This window comes from Mastigoproctus giganteus, chromosome 6 (genome assembly GCF_048544385.1).
Source record: "Mastigoproctus giganteus isolate SK-2022 chromosome 6, ASM4854438v1, whole genome shotgun sequence".
In the NCBI taxonomy this organism is placed as follows: Eukaryota; Metazoa; Arthropoda; class Arachnida; order Uropygi; family Thelyphonidae; genus Mastigoproctus; species Mastigoproctus giganteus.
Window position 1 is genome coordinate 34,377,628 of NC_143580.1, and position 13,301 is coordinate 34,390,928.

The 13,301-nt window shown below is 38.3% G+C and overlaps 1 protein-coding gene across 1 annotated transcript in view; it reads right to left on the bottom strand.

The window, feature by feature from the left end:
• Window positions 1-1,997: 1,997 nt before the first annotated feature.
• dap (cyclin-dependent kinase inhibitor dacapo) overlaps window positions 1,998-13,301 on the bottom strand; it is a 28,251-nt gene continuing 16,947 nt past the window's right edge. Inside the window, exon 3 of the mRNA XM_090375064.1 lies at window positions 1,998-2,240. The gene's annotated coding sequence lies outside the window, so the exon portion shown is untranslated. The remainder of the gene's footprint in view (window positions 2,241-13,301) is intronic.

Here is a 13,301-nt window from a genome sequence, read left to right on the forward strand (position 1 = left end):
GTTTTGGTTTGTGTTTTTCACTAGTTAGTAAGATTTCAGATTCTTGTTGTATGACAACGCTGGGCCATATTCTGAGCAGATTATCCATGCTTAAAGGACATTAGAGAAATTGGCAACAGTCAAATGCGTTTAAAAAATGTTCTTAACAGCTCTATCAGCGATTTCCCAAGTTGCTCAGGGCATTGAAAAATTTCTTTCGTTCTGACGATTAGTGTTTCTTTAAATTGACCATCCTGGAATTTAATTGTAAAATCTTGTATTTCTAATTTCAGAATTCCAATACAAATTACGTACCGAATTAAGAGATAATGATCCATAGAATTTAAAAGTTAACGTACCATTAAAAACATGGACTCTCGGCAGTAATCTAAGTATTAACTCGATCCTGTTCAACCTGTACATCGTCAACCTCGATTTGAGTCCTTAAATTCAAAAAGTATATCCAATATTTCAATGAGTTTTTGATCATTTAACTCCAACGCAAACCGTAGTGTTGAAAATTAATAAAAATCGATCATGAAATGTTCTCTTCTTGCCATACTTTTGAGTAATTTTTCCAATTACGGACAAAAACTTGAACAGGCATTTTCACTTTCTGAAGTTCCATGGACCTTTGACATGGATTATAGAATGACAGTTTTTTTGTTTGTTTTTTTAAATAAAAGAGTTGTTTTTCGGTCGCCACCCATCCGCTACAGCTACTGACTAGTCCCAACAAGAAAATACATGAGATCATTTTTTGGTTAAAATGGTTGCCCGGGAGTATTTATAGCCCACACAATAAAAAATGGTCTTTCATACCTAAATATAATTAAAAATAAGGTTATTTATTACAACATGAAAAATAGGTTAGTGTCTGTGGATTATTTATGAAATATTAACAAAAAACGCTTATAATTTTCTTCTTAAAACAAATATTACGGAATGGAAAAAATGAGATCAATTGTTTGGATATAATACATCGAAGTATCTCTTTGATATGAAACTAAATACACAAAACTTAGGCTTCAGCAGCCACTAACACATCTCTAATAGTAAAAGAGAAATCGCTAAGTAATATAAGGTTTTAGTAAAACACCAGTTAATACGACAGATGAAAAAACAGAATTGATTTCTTCACTTTAAGCGAAAGAAAAATGCTAAATCTTAATGCGCTCACTTCTGAACGAAGTACCTACCAAAGAGAAATCCAGAACACTGGACTTTGCACCATTTTTGACCAGGGAAAACGAACTGCAAATCTACAAACTATTCTAGAACTGTACAGGAAGAAAAGAAAGTTGATAATATAAGAGTCCATCACTTGCCTTCTGGAAACTTTAGCTTGCCAACACCAACAGGCAATGGATGAACCATGTGAGATCATAAGCTGATGTGATCCACCAGTAGTTCCTATCTTAAATACTTATCAATAAGTCACACTGATTTATGTACAACTATGTACAGCTACTGTTTTTTTCTTTTTTTTTTCCCCTTTTCATTTGACATTTCTTTATACACTATTTTATCTTATTTTGCGTTAATTTTCGCTTATATGCGACGTTTGATTCTACAAGAGTGATATTATATAGAGGTTAATGTCTACTCCATTATTTTGAAAGGTGAATCACCTAAATTAAATATTCAATATTGTAGAAATAATTAAATTGCAATTTTTGAACATTTTAAAATGGCTCGAAGTTATATACACGCACACATACGTTAATTTTTTGCCAGTTTTAACAAGATAAACTTATAACTCATTCTATATTGGCCTTTAATTACCTTAATTAATTAGGTAGTACTGCGCACGCTCCTCACAATATGGAGTAATGTTGAAAATCTTATAGGGAAAAAAAATACATCTTAAACTACATAAATTTGTAATTATATACCATATGATAATTAGTTTTGGATTATTTGAAGTTATTTTGAGCATTTTTATGCAATTATTAAAACAGAACAAGAGAAAAAGTTATTAAACAATTCATATTATACGTGAAAGCAATAGATGAAAAAATTGGAGTCCGATTTCTTGAAATCATAAGTTCTGTTTCTCTGATGTGTGTTTTTTTTTCTTTTCTTTTTCTTTTTTCGGTTTGCTGCCTGAAGATCATCCATTGTAGTGATGGCAGGGAGAGATTATTATCAGCTACCACAAGTAAGTGAACAATGAAGGCACCTTATATTCTTTTAAACCACTTGGTGGCAGCACTTATCACATGGACATCTTTGGTTGGTTTGGAAACTTCTGGAACAACCTGCAAATAAAAAAAAAAAGATATATATATTAAAAAAGTTAATTATAATGGTCAAAATTATAGAGAACTGACTTTACTTGAAATCAAAGAATAAGAAAGTATAAGAGTACTCAGGGGTTAATGTCTACTCCAGAACCTCCCAAAGTGTAGCCCCTTGAGGGCTCCCTCAAGGGGCTACACTTGGTTTCTTTGAGGGGACGTGTTCTTTTATGTTTTTTCTTTAAACGAGATACAGACAAACCATCCTACTAATCCCAAGCATATTTTTATAGCAATTTTGTGCCATATCTGTTTATTGGCACTTGTTTTAGAAGATGGGGGCACGTGAAATTTAGGAAATATTTTAAGGAGGATCAAGAGATAAAAGTCTGAGGATCTCTGGTCTACTAAAATCACCCCAAAGAATTCTGGACTACGTATCGTTCACCTGCACCCACATTCAACTCCTCCTACACTGAACATGTTATTTAGAGGTCCATAATGGGTATTGGGTACTCATTCCAGATATTCGATAGCGCAAGTTATTGACAAGCGTCAAGCAGTTACGAGAGAACAGTGAGTTAGGGGTCAATCATCGACGTATAGATCACCGATTTCCATGTCTGGTAGTTTGCTCGTCAGCTGACACCCTCACGAAACGCCTACTTCCTCCTGCTCCCTCCACCGGATGTATGAGTCCCAAGAATGCTGAGACTCTAAGGAAGTTACTTCCGCCCATTACCGGGCACCTGAATGGAGAGGGCCGACGTTCCTTGCCTCCACGGACTCTCTCTCAGCAGCACTCTAAAAGAAAAAGAGGATGAATAGGATGTGCAGTAAGTTTCATGGTTCATATCTTCCACTCATGCTTTCGTAGCTAAGCTAGAAATACCCCTCCCTCCCCTTTACTGTGTGCAATCCCTCTGTCGACACATTTCGTAAACACAGGAAATTCAAGCACATTCTATTTTTGACGGGTTTTCCGTTCCCAGAATGAATCGTATGTGCACGTGCGGAGTTGTTGAACTATGGAGGGAGGAAAAAAAAAAACATTGCCACTTGGACTCGAAAAAATTTCACACAGATCAAAAAACAAAATTCCGTGTTTTCTGTGGCAGTCTACCTCATATGGGCCAACATTTTACTGTCCAATTATATGATGCTTCATCATATAAAACACCTAGCATGGACAGGTATGTCCTGTAACATTATTTATTCAGAGATTAAAATATAAATTAGTGTTAAATTCCATATGGATATTTTTACGCATAACTGGTATTTCATCCCAAACTGGTGTACTTTTAAAAGCACACATTTCATAAATTTAAATTTATGAAATGGATGCTTTTTGAGGGGGATGTGTGAAGGATTCAATCCATTTATCTCGGTATTCACAAGTAGTTTTAAGTATCTTTAAATTATATCAATTCTTCTCCCTCAATTTGTTATCTGGTAAATTTTTGCAAGAATTTGAGCATTTTAATCATCTCTGGCACGTTTATAAACGTGGAAGTGTGCTTCAATGGTAATGAAAGCATTGCATCCCCGAATGGTGACTGAAAGACAGGCTGTCGCACCACACAACGCAGATTGTCTCTCCACTGTCCACGTGGAATTCCGCCTTTTAACCATAGGAGTATGCTCTGCAGGTGGCACAGCGAGTACACTCAAAATCTGCACTACTAAGACCTCTTATAGAAAAGGGAAGGGAAGTATTTGCCCAGTTGTCATCCTTTTTTTTTTTTACAATGAGTTCTTGGTGAACTTATGCGCTTAAGTGGTTTCTTTTCCAGCACTAGGAAATGCGAAAGTATTTTGCCAAGTCGCATTTGGCAGATCTATTTTACGATTGAAAATGAATTGCAGTAAATAGAGAAGGATAAAAACTGCTGGATAAGCAATTACCTTTAAAATTTCGGAAAACTGGAACATTTAAGAGTCTCTCAAAAAGAAACTTTCGGGACACCAGGACCAATTTTGAGAATATTTCAATCTATGGTGATCAGACACCTGGAAAACCAGATTTCCTAATTAAAAGAAATCTTGGAGTATTTTGCAAAATACAAAGGTTTTCACCTAGGGGTCTGACCTCTAGAAGGGTTCTTAAGGAAGGATGGGGGGTTTGGACTAGCGTGCATGGAGCACGTAACGGTGTGGAATTACTGGTATACGCAAACTCCCGTTATAACGCGCTTTGGAGAGGAGCCTGCTTAAATAAGCGAAGTCCCCTTTTCGAGCTTTTTTCACAGTTCATCAACATTTTGGTAGATAATACTGATTTTTCTTTTCTGCGGAGTTTATGAAATAATGGTTAGTATATAAATTGAAAACCTGCGCCCCTTAACATACTACGCTTGCTTTTGGGGGGGGGGGGCATTCACTCCCTTTTTTGTTAAATAATGATTTTTTTTTTTAATTTTTATTTTAAACGATTTCCATGAAGTTAAAAAAAAGTATCTATCATTCCTTCCCAAAAATCAAAAGGAAGGTGGATTATATGAGGGCTTATTCCCGGATATAAGCAAGGAAGCGCTACAGACGTTAAAAATGCATGGCAATTAATGGATTGAGCAATAGAATTATATCAACCACTCTCTGGCTGAAAACCAATTTTGGCATATCCATCCTACAATTATCCTTTTTAAATTTATGTCCCCTTGTGTTTACTGTCTGAGCGAGAATAAGGATGCCATCAAAATTTAGTTTACTCAATCCATTTAAAGCCTTAAGCACTTCAATCAAGTCTCCTCGCAGATGCTTAGGTTCCAAGCACTGCAATTTGTAGAACTGAAGTCTTTCGTGGTAAGAATACCCTTTCGTCCTTGGCATAGAGTTGGCCAAATGAAGCGTGAACACAGATAACCTATTTCGACAACACAGACGAGGAACACGTTCTTTACAATTTGTTCAAGGACTCCGAAAAAAATCTTAGTTACATCCCCTTCATATAGAACCCATCATAACTTTTTTTTTTTTTTTTATACTTACTGGAAATCAGAAGCATTTCACAACTTAGCAGACAGATTGTGACGGTAATGAAAGTTTCCACCCTTTTAACAACAGCGTAAACGCCACTACTGAACCAACCCATTAAAGAGGTACTGTTTCTTAACAAAGGACAGACTAGAAGGATGAGATGGGCAGCTCCCATTTCACGAGTGGCACCTCTTGTGTCAGGATACAAGAAATGAACCTGAAACCCGATTCGAACTCGCACTTATCACAAGTGCCTTCGCTACAACAGCCAATAACAGATTTTGCTCGGTAGTTCGGTATGCATATTATTAATGCTACTTATTATAACGCGTGGGATGATATCCATATTGTTTCTTCCTAGTTACAGATGGATTACTTTAGAGAGGAGGCAGAGACGGGAAGGTTATTTTCCGTCGGCAGTTCGCGTCCCCGAGTCATTCATCAACTTCGAGAAAGAGCAGAGATTACACTAACTGGTGTCAAATCTCTTAGGGTTCTTTGCCTCACTCCACTACCCGTTTTCATCAAGACGCTTCAAAACACATCTTCCCGAATAGAATCTTCCTTCTCCTGCAACGGTGCCGGATAAACAGACCAGTTAAGTCCCAGAAAACAACGCCACTAAGACACAGAAGACGCGGACCACTTAAAAGTTGATGTCAGTTTAGCGCAAGCTGCTGACGAATATGTTAAGGTGAAAAGGTTAAGTTGCATAAGAATCCTTCTGACAACGTGTTCGTCGCTACGATAAGGGGTCACATGTTTTAGCAAGAATGCCTCTTATTACGAGGAAAATGACGGCCTACTGTTAAAAACACACACAAAAAAAAATCTCTCGTTTGGGAGGCCAACAGGCAGACGACGAACTGGCTTTCTGTACTCCACGTGTACTGGTTTTTTGTTCCGTTGCCCGAATTAGACAACACGAGACGCCATGTGGATAAAGTTTGCAGAAACGCCCCACCTAACGTTCCCTAATGATGGCCTACAAAAATAAAAAAAGAAAACACAAAAAAAAAAAAAGTAACGAGGCTAGTTTTTGTAAATCTCGCAGCCCGTTAACTTGGTGATAAAATAAAATAAAAAAAAACACGAAATACTGAGTGGCAGTTGCAATAACTAGAATTTATTTTGTTTGCGTGGAAAGATACAAATAAACAGCGAGAATAAAATATAAAAAAAAAAAACAATGCTCAATCATAATATGGAAAATGTAAAGGTGGCGCTGCATTCAGCTTTTGTTGGCAGCCGTTAACAATAATTTCGTTTGGCTTCTTGCAACATTCAACTAATTGATTTCGTCACACCACGTTCTTTCCTTTGTTGCTAATCAACCAAGGCGTGAAAACTGAGAGAATTTTGTAATGAACCTTCCTGCACAATCCGATAATAAAACAAAAATATTTTTTTCTTAATAAATATATTTTTAAGAAAAAACATACTATTTTATTTATTTTATTATAAAATAACTATAAGTACTTTTTTCTTTCTAAATATATTAATTTAGATTTAGAAATAACTGGAAAATGAAGTAAAAATTGCATTTTTATACTTACATTTTTAGGAAAGAGTAATTACATTTATGATCAAAAGATGGCGCCACCACTCATTATAAAAGATCTGAGATAAAACATTTTTTTTGTTCGTTTTATGATAATATTAAGCACATTTTATTGGAAATAGTATGCTTAAAGCAGTATCAGCGCTACGACCTGTTAAACGAAGTCCTATCGCACTATCGCAGATGGTGAGGTGAGCACGTTCTTGTGGTACACATCCAATTACTTATGGTGTACACTGGCGTCAGCCTCTAGGCCTCAAGTGAAAGTTACCCACGCGCGCACCTGGCTTTGCAGTAGATTTTCTCCCTCTTCTCGTACGCTGGAGGGAAAGAGAACGCTCCTTTACATGTTTCCCCCACCCCATGCCCCATCCCAAAACAGCCGGCTGCTTCTCCAAGGCCGGGGAAGGTCTTTCGTCGTCACCTGTCCATTCTTCTGACAGTTCATAAGTTCAGAATGTCAGTTGGGCTGCTCAATATGAACAGCAAAAATTCTTGGTAGAAATCGTGATTTGTAGGGGACCAAAACCTACACCTTGTCACCTAAGAATGAAAACGTTTGGACAACAGATTGCCTTAATTAAGTCAAAGGTCACGCAGATAGACTAACAGATGCTCAACGAAGTCGAGGGTCACTGACAACGAAATAAACACAAGTTTGTTTTTTTCCTTAAACAGGATCCAGGAGGGAGCTAGGGAGAAGGGGTTTCTAGATTCCCCGAACACTTCTACATTCATCTGCACCTTGAAGACTTACAAAGAAATTTAATTCTTGGAAATTCCATTTTTGAACGATAATAAAATAAGATTGCTGCTTTTTATCTTTGTGAAAGTAACTTCTAGGTGTATTTTATCAGAAAGTGTGAGCAGGAAATATAATAAACCATCTACGTATATGACACTTTTGACGAAGCGTTGGTTGTCGTCTGGTCGCAAAGCGACTGCCCACTGTCTGGCAGGAGTTTATTGCGTGCTCGAACCAACAATACTTATTCGGCAGTCTGGCACACCACCCCAGGGCCCTTCATAAAAGCGCTTAATTAATTTGATTGCTCTAATAGTGCATAACCTTGATCCCGCAGAAGACAAAGACTTGCAATTTGCTAATCGCGACTCATCAATCCCTCGGACACGTGGGATTGCTGTCACAGCTACCCTTTAGGCATGCAGGTACTGTTAGACTGTTCGCCAGCCACACCCAGGAAAACTGCTTACGGCTCCAGATTCTAGAACTGCTACAGTTGGTGCATAAGCAGAAATCGGACTGCCCTTCGCTGCTGCCTACCTTGGTAATAACAGGGGAAGTAAAAACTTTGCTGTTTACATAATGGGTGCGGACACTGTACCTGGTGGATCGTACAGTGAGCGATTATTTACAATATCTTTAGGTACGACATTCATGCTCGCGCCGGCCCTGTGTCAACTTTATCAGATTTCCAGACATTTCAGTAGTTTTGACACTGAATTGTTGGAATCGCTGCAAGTAAGATAAGTAATGTTTCTTGCAGCGATTGATATTATATTGCGCAACTAAACTGTTATTTAGCTAGTCTGAGACCCTGGCGCACATATTTTTAGAGGCCCTTAGAGTAACAAGCGTTGTTTCGGCTTGGTGAGAAACCAACCAAATTTACGATTAGCGAATGTCTGTTTTTGACATCCTGTACAGTTGGAAGTATCTGAAATGTATGCTCTTATACTGTTGTTTATTTGTGGCCTAGAAAAGTGTTTGTTGATGTCCGGAATTCTTTTTTAGGGGGAATTCGTAACCAGGAGGAGAGATTTCTTTTGCGGAACGTGGATAACAATGATAGGTCCAACAACGCAAACAAATATAGTTACTGAACTTTAAAATACTAGATAAATTAAATATTTTTCCCGGCTATACTCAGGAACACCACACAGGGTCAAAGGAGCTTACAGAGTAGATAGAATACCAAAACAGCATCGTATTTTGCAATCACAAGGACTAGAACCACGATAAACCCAAACACGTGTACTACTGAACCCTCGCGTTTGACCACTTGCCTGCTCATCAATAAAGAGTAAACTAGTAAACATCAAATCCCAGAAGTCTATGCGCTACGAGTCCACTTTTGCAAAAAATTTACGACACCTAAAAACTGGTATGATTAAAGAATGGTACTGGGTTTGTTTACACGCATCTGAGCTGACCGTCATTCAAACCCACATAACTGCTAAATACGGGGATGTTATGTGTCGGCATATAAAGGGAAATTTTATTTAGATAAAAACTGATTCTTATTTTTCCGTCACACACTTTAAAAAAAATAAACAGAAAATCAATTTAAAATGCAACGTTTAAGCAACATTCGTACGCTGTGACACAGAATGTATTGCACAAAAGGGCTTACGCGAAATATTTATCTGGCTTATAAAAGAATAACAAAACTATTAATCAGGTGTTTGAAAATAGATATACACTTCGAAACATTTGTAATTCACAAAATAAACTTACATTTTCATTACACAAAATTATTAACTGAATTTTTTATAAAGCAAAGCAACAACTATTACCTCTGCCTAGAAGTCAAGAAGTTTTTCGTCTTGTTTGAGACTTATGAAGGTGAACTGTATTTTAATTTACTGAAAATACTGTATTTATTGTAAAATAACTATAGTTGAGCTTTCTTTGCTGACAATAGCGTTACAGTCTGCCTACCGATATAAATTGTAATTTTATTGGAAGTTCCACTGACAGAGCACCCCCCCCCCTTTCTTTCTTTCTTCCTTCCACACGCACGCACACAGTGATGAGACCATAAGACCCATGCCACTACCAAAGATAGCTGTCCCCACTTGAGCCCGCGCCATCTGCTGTGAAGGAACGTAATTCTAGCTACACAGGAAGCAAAGTGTCTTTTAGCAGTAATTAGGATGGGAAGGAAACCGGAGAGGGAGGAAATAAAGTTCTGTATCTCACCGTCAAACTCACCTGAGCGTGGGACTTGTGTGCGCGTGGCTACCTTTCCAGAACACAGGAAAACGGCTACACGGGCGTAACTTTTCCTAAATATGGGAAACTAGAAGCGAGGGGTGGAAGTGGACAAGGACCAATAGTCTCAACCCTTCGTACTCTAGCAGGTGCCTCCAAGAAGCTTGCTTTCGTCCAGGGAACGACCCCCCTCGTCCTTTCCCCTCGATACTTCCTCCCATCATCCTTTTTCCCTTGTTCTATTTTCTTTCTCCCCAATCACAAAGAACCCCATCTCCATGAGAACAGTGGAACCCTCGTGTGACAGGAAGTGCCTTGGGTTCACCTTTTTACACCCTGCTAAGGCATGGCCAAGTGTCTTCGTCCTTCTTTGTGAAGTCCGGAAGAAGCAGGTAAGATCGCCAAATAAAGGCAAAGAAATCGTGCGAACACAGCATTGTAGTCTTATTCGTATAAATCTGGCAAAAATACGCAGAATTACAGGTAGACGGCGACATGTGAATATTCCCCGGGGTTCACACACTTGTTTATGAGTAAGATAACAGAACGACCAGCTGAGTTTCTCTGAGCACAGCTGTTGGTGAGACTGTGCCACATGCAAAGTGCTGAGATCGCAACATCGAGCTCTTTAACAACCATAACCATGAAGTCGACTCATTTTGTTTATTGTCTTTTAGAGCTTGAGTTCTGGAAGATATCAGTGGTCAATCATTACCATCCTGTTCGTGTCCCACTGTCTGTGACGCTCTTTGAACTTGAATAAATCAAATATTAAACAAGCTTTTGACCTGATTTCGCAATAGGTTTTATTTAGCATTAAAATTCAAATTAAAAAAAAAAATTCCAAAAAAAATTTTACAACTGATTTTCTCTGACCTGATTCCTTTTGAAATAGGGTTTATTTAGAAGTAACTCTGAAATTTAAAGAAAAAAAAATTCTAAAAAAGATTTCCAAAAACTTTTCCCACTGATTTTCAAATCCCGAGAAATAATTTAGTTTATAGCGAAACTAACTTGCCATTTTCTTTGAAGAGAAGACAATTTCTTGGCTTTTATCATCACAATCAACAAATATCGGGGTCACACTATCAACAAATTAGGCGTTTTTACTCGTGGACAACTTTATATAGCGATTTCTAGGTACAGATAACTTTTGTTCAATAATTGTAATTTTTTAAAAGGACGATATAGTTATACAGATCGATGGGATCTCGAACTCAGGTCTTCTCCACCCGGTGTGGAAAATGGGAAGATGGCGATCCTACCAACTGTGCTACCCACGAGGGTGCAATATAAAGGATAACAGTCAATAAAACTGGAATGGCAGACTGTTACAATGCAACTCAAGTATCATTTCTTGCCTACGCAGATTACCTCATATGTACCTGAAAATGAGATCCAGCAAGGAATTTTGTAAACTTTAATTGAAAGTATGAGTACCGCTGACAACTCAACAAAAGAAGCGCACGCGTTCAGAAGAATAGTTCCTAACTCATGTAACGTTGTAGGATTGTGTGATGAATTGAAATCTGTCTTCCCAGATCATCTCATACATTGAAATCAGCTCTGAAGTCACCAGTCTTCAACTCTAAAGACGTCTGAGGCCACTCCGATCGGAAATATCCCCACTCTGAAAAAAGTCCTCCTCTATTTACGCTCTACAGTAAAAGTATTAATGTCCATCAGAAGAAAGCGTTGCACCCCTTAAAATTCCGAAACATGGTTCAAGGATTTCGACCCTATGTCTCATATCTGTCACAGTTCTCGAATATATATAATACAGCCACCCTACAACATGCAATGGATTTCATTGTGAACAGCAGGCATGTCCATCTGCCAGATAACGAAGAGAGTGGGACATCTAAAATCCATTCTTGGAAATATCGAGTAACAATGAATACCAGAAGGCAACATGACCATTCATCTCAACCTAGGTAAATCAGTGGTAAGAACATCCAGAGAAAGTTGACAATTCAAACACACAGTGAAAGGAAATCACGTGACACCAAGAAAGCTTTGGTCTGGCAGTGACTCGGTTACAGACGTGCTTCCTTTTAGCAATGCACGTCAACACCTATTCTTGTAGAAAGAACGGAAACATTGGCAGAAAGTGATGTGGACAGATGAATCACTACAGAATCCAAGTATCAGGTGGATGCACCTGATTCCTGGACTAAGTAGCATGATTCATCAGATTGAATCGGGGTATGGCGTATTTCCAAAGAACGGTTTCATCCAGATTATACTGCACTGAGAGAAAGTTCAGTGGTGATATTGCGGGTGTGTGGGTGTTGTAGGCGCATCGGTGACTTAGGCCATATTTCTCCATATATAATATTACTGTAAATAGTATGTGTGTCCTGTGATTGATCTGCTGTTTGCTGGACGAAAAACTCGAGTTTCGAGGAGAAAAAACCTTGTTACCCTCGCCTGAGACAGACGAACTCGGCCACGTTTTTCAAAAGGCCCATAAAATTCCTCGCGTCACTGACGGGATTCGAACTCTGTCTTTTCCACCAGATGCGGGGAGGTGCCTATACCAACTGTGTTATCCATGAGGGCAATAATATGGTGAAACCATCGCCGATCCAGATATGAATCCAACAGGTACATTTTTGGGATGTTTTGGAACAAGTGAGGGGACAGAGCAAGTAGTTCAAGCAGAGAACTACCCCCAGCCTTAATGCAGGAGTGTGGTAAGATTCCAGTTCATAATCGATATTAAAAAATTCATTTTCTGATCACATGTTTCTTCATTTAGTGTCCACTTACACGTTGGAAAGCAGTGTATATCTGCATCTTGAAGACATAAAACTCTGTACATGCACTGCACACTTTGCTTACTAAGACCATCAGACTCTTGGTGTCAGATCTCTTTACCTCTCCCTACAGCTAAGCATACTTGAGCCTCTATAGACTGAATAATTCAAACTAATCAATGAACATCAACTATCATGTTCCCGATACCAGATGAAACGGGGCCTTCTTTGCGATAAGAAATGTTCCGCCCTGAGGAAGGCCGCAAAAAGACAGTTGCTGCTCAGACGACAGAAAATTTCTGTCGTCCGGGCCAACTGCCATAAGACATATCCCTATGTCGCCTGGCAGTTACAGCCAGATATTCATCTGCTTGTGTTGTGACATTTGGACAAACTTGCAGAGTAATTCGGGATAATTTTAGTCTCTGCACTCGAGATATCACATTTGAGTGGACATTCAGAACCTTTGTAGGCTGTGATCTATTCGCTCTCCACCGCAATAAAACACTCATACACCGTCTTCCTCCATTGAACAATGAAATGCTTCTCATGAGTTTGAGCCACGGTACTTGAGAGAATTTTAAACGAATTATCTTATTAACAACCATGAAAAATATTTATATTAGATGCTGTATTTCAGTTCCAAAGGGGAAAAATATTTATTTTTCTAGTATAATAAAGATAATCGGGTTAATAAATACTTCTTTTAAATCTGAATTTTCAAAGTAATGTAATGGAATTTAAGAAATATATACGAAAAATTATAAACGCACGATTTCTTTCATCATCGACCCTTCGAAAGAGCCATACTAGGTCGGACGAGTTGTGTC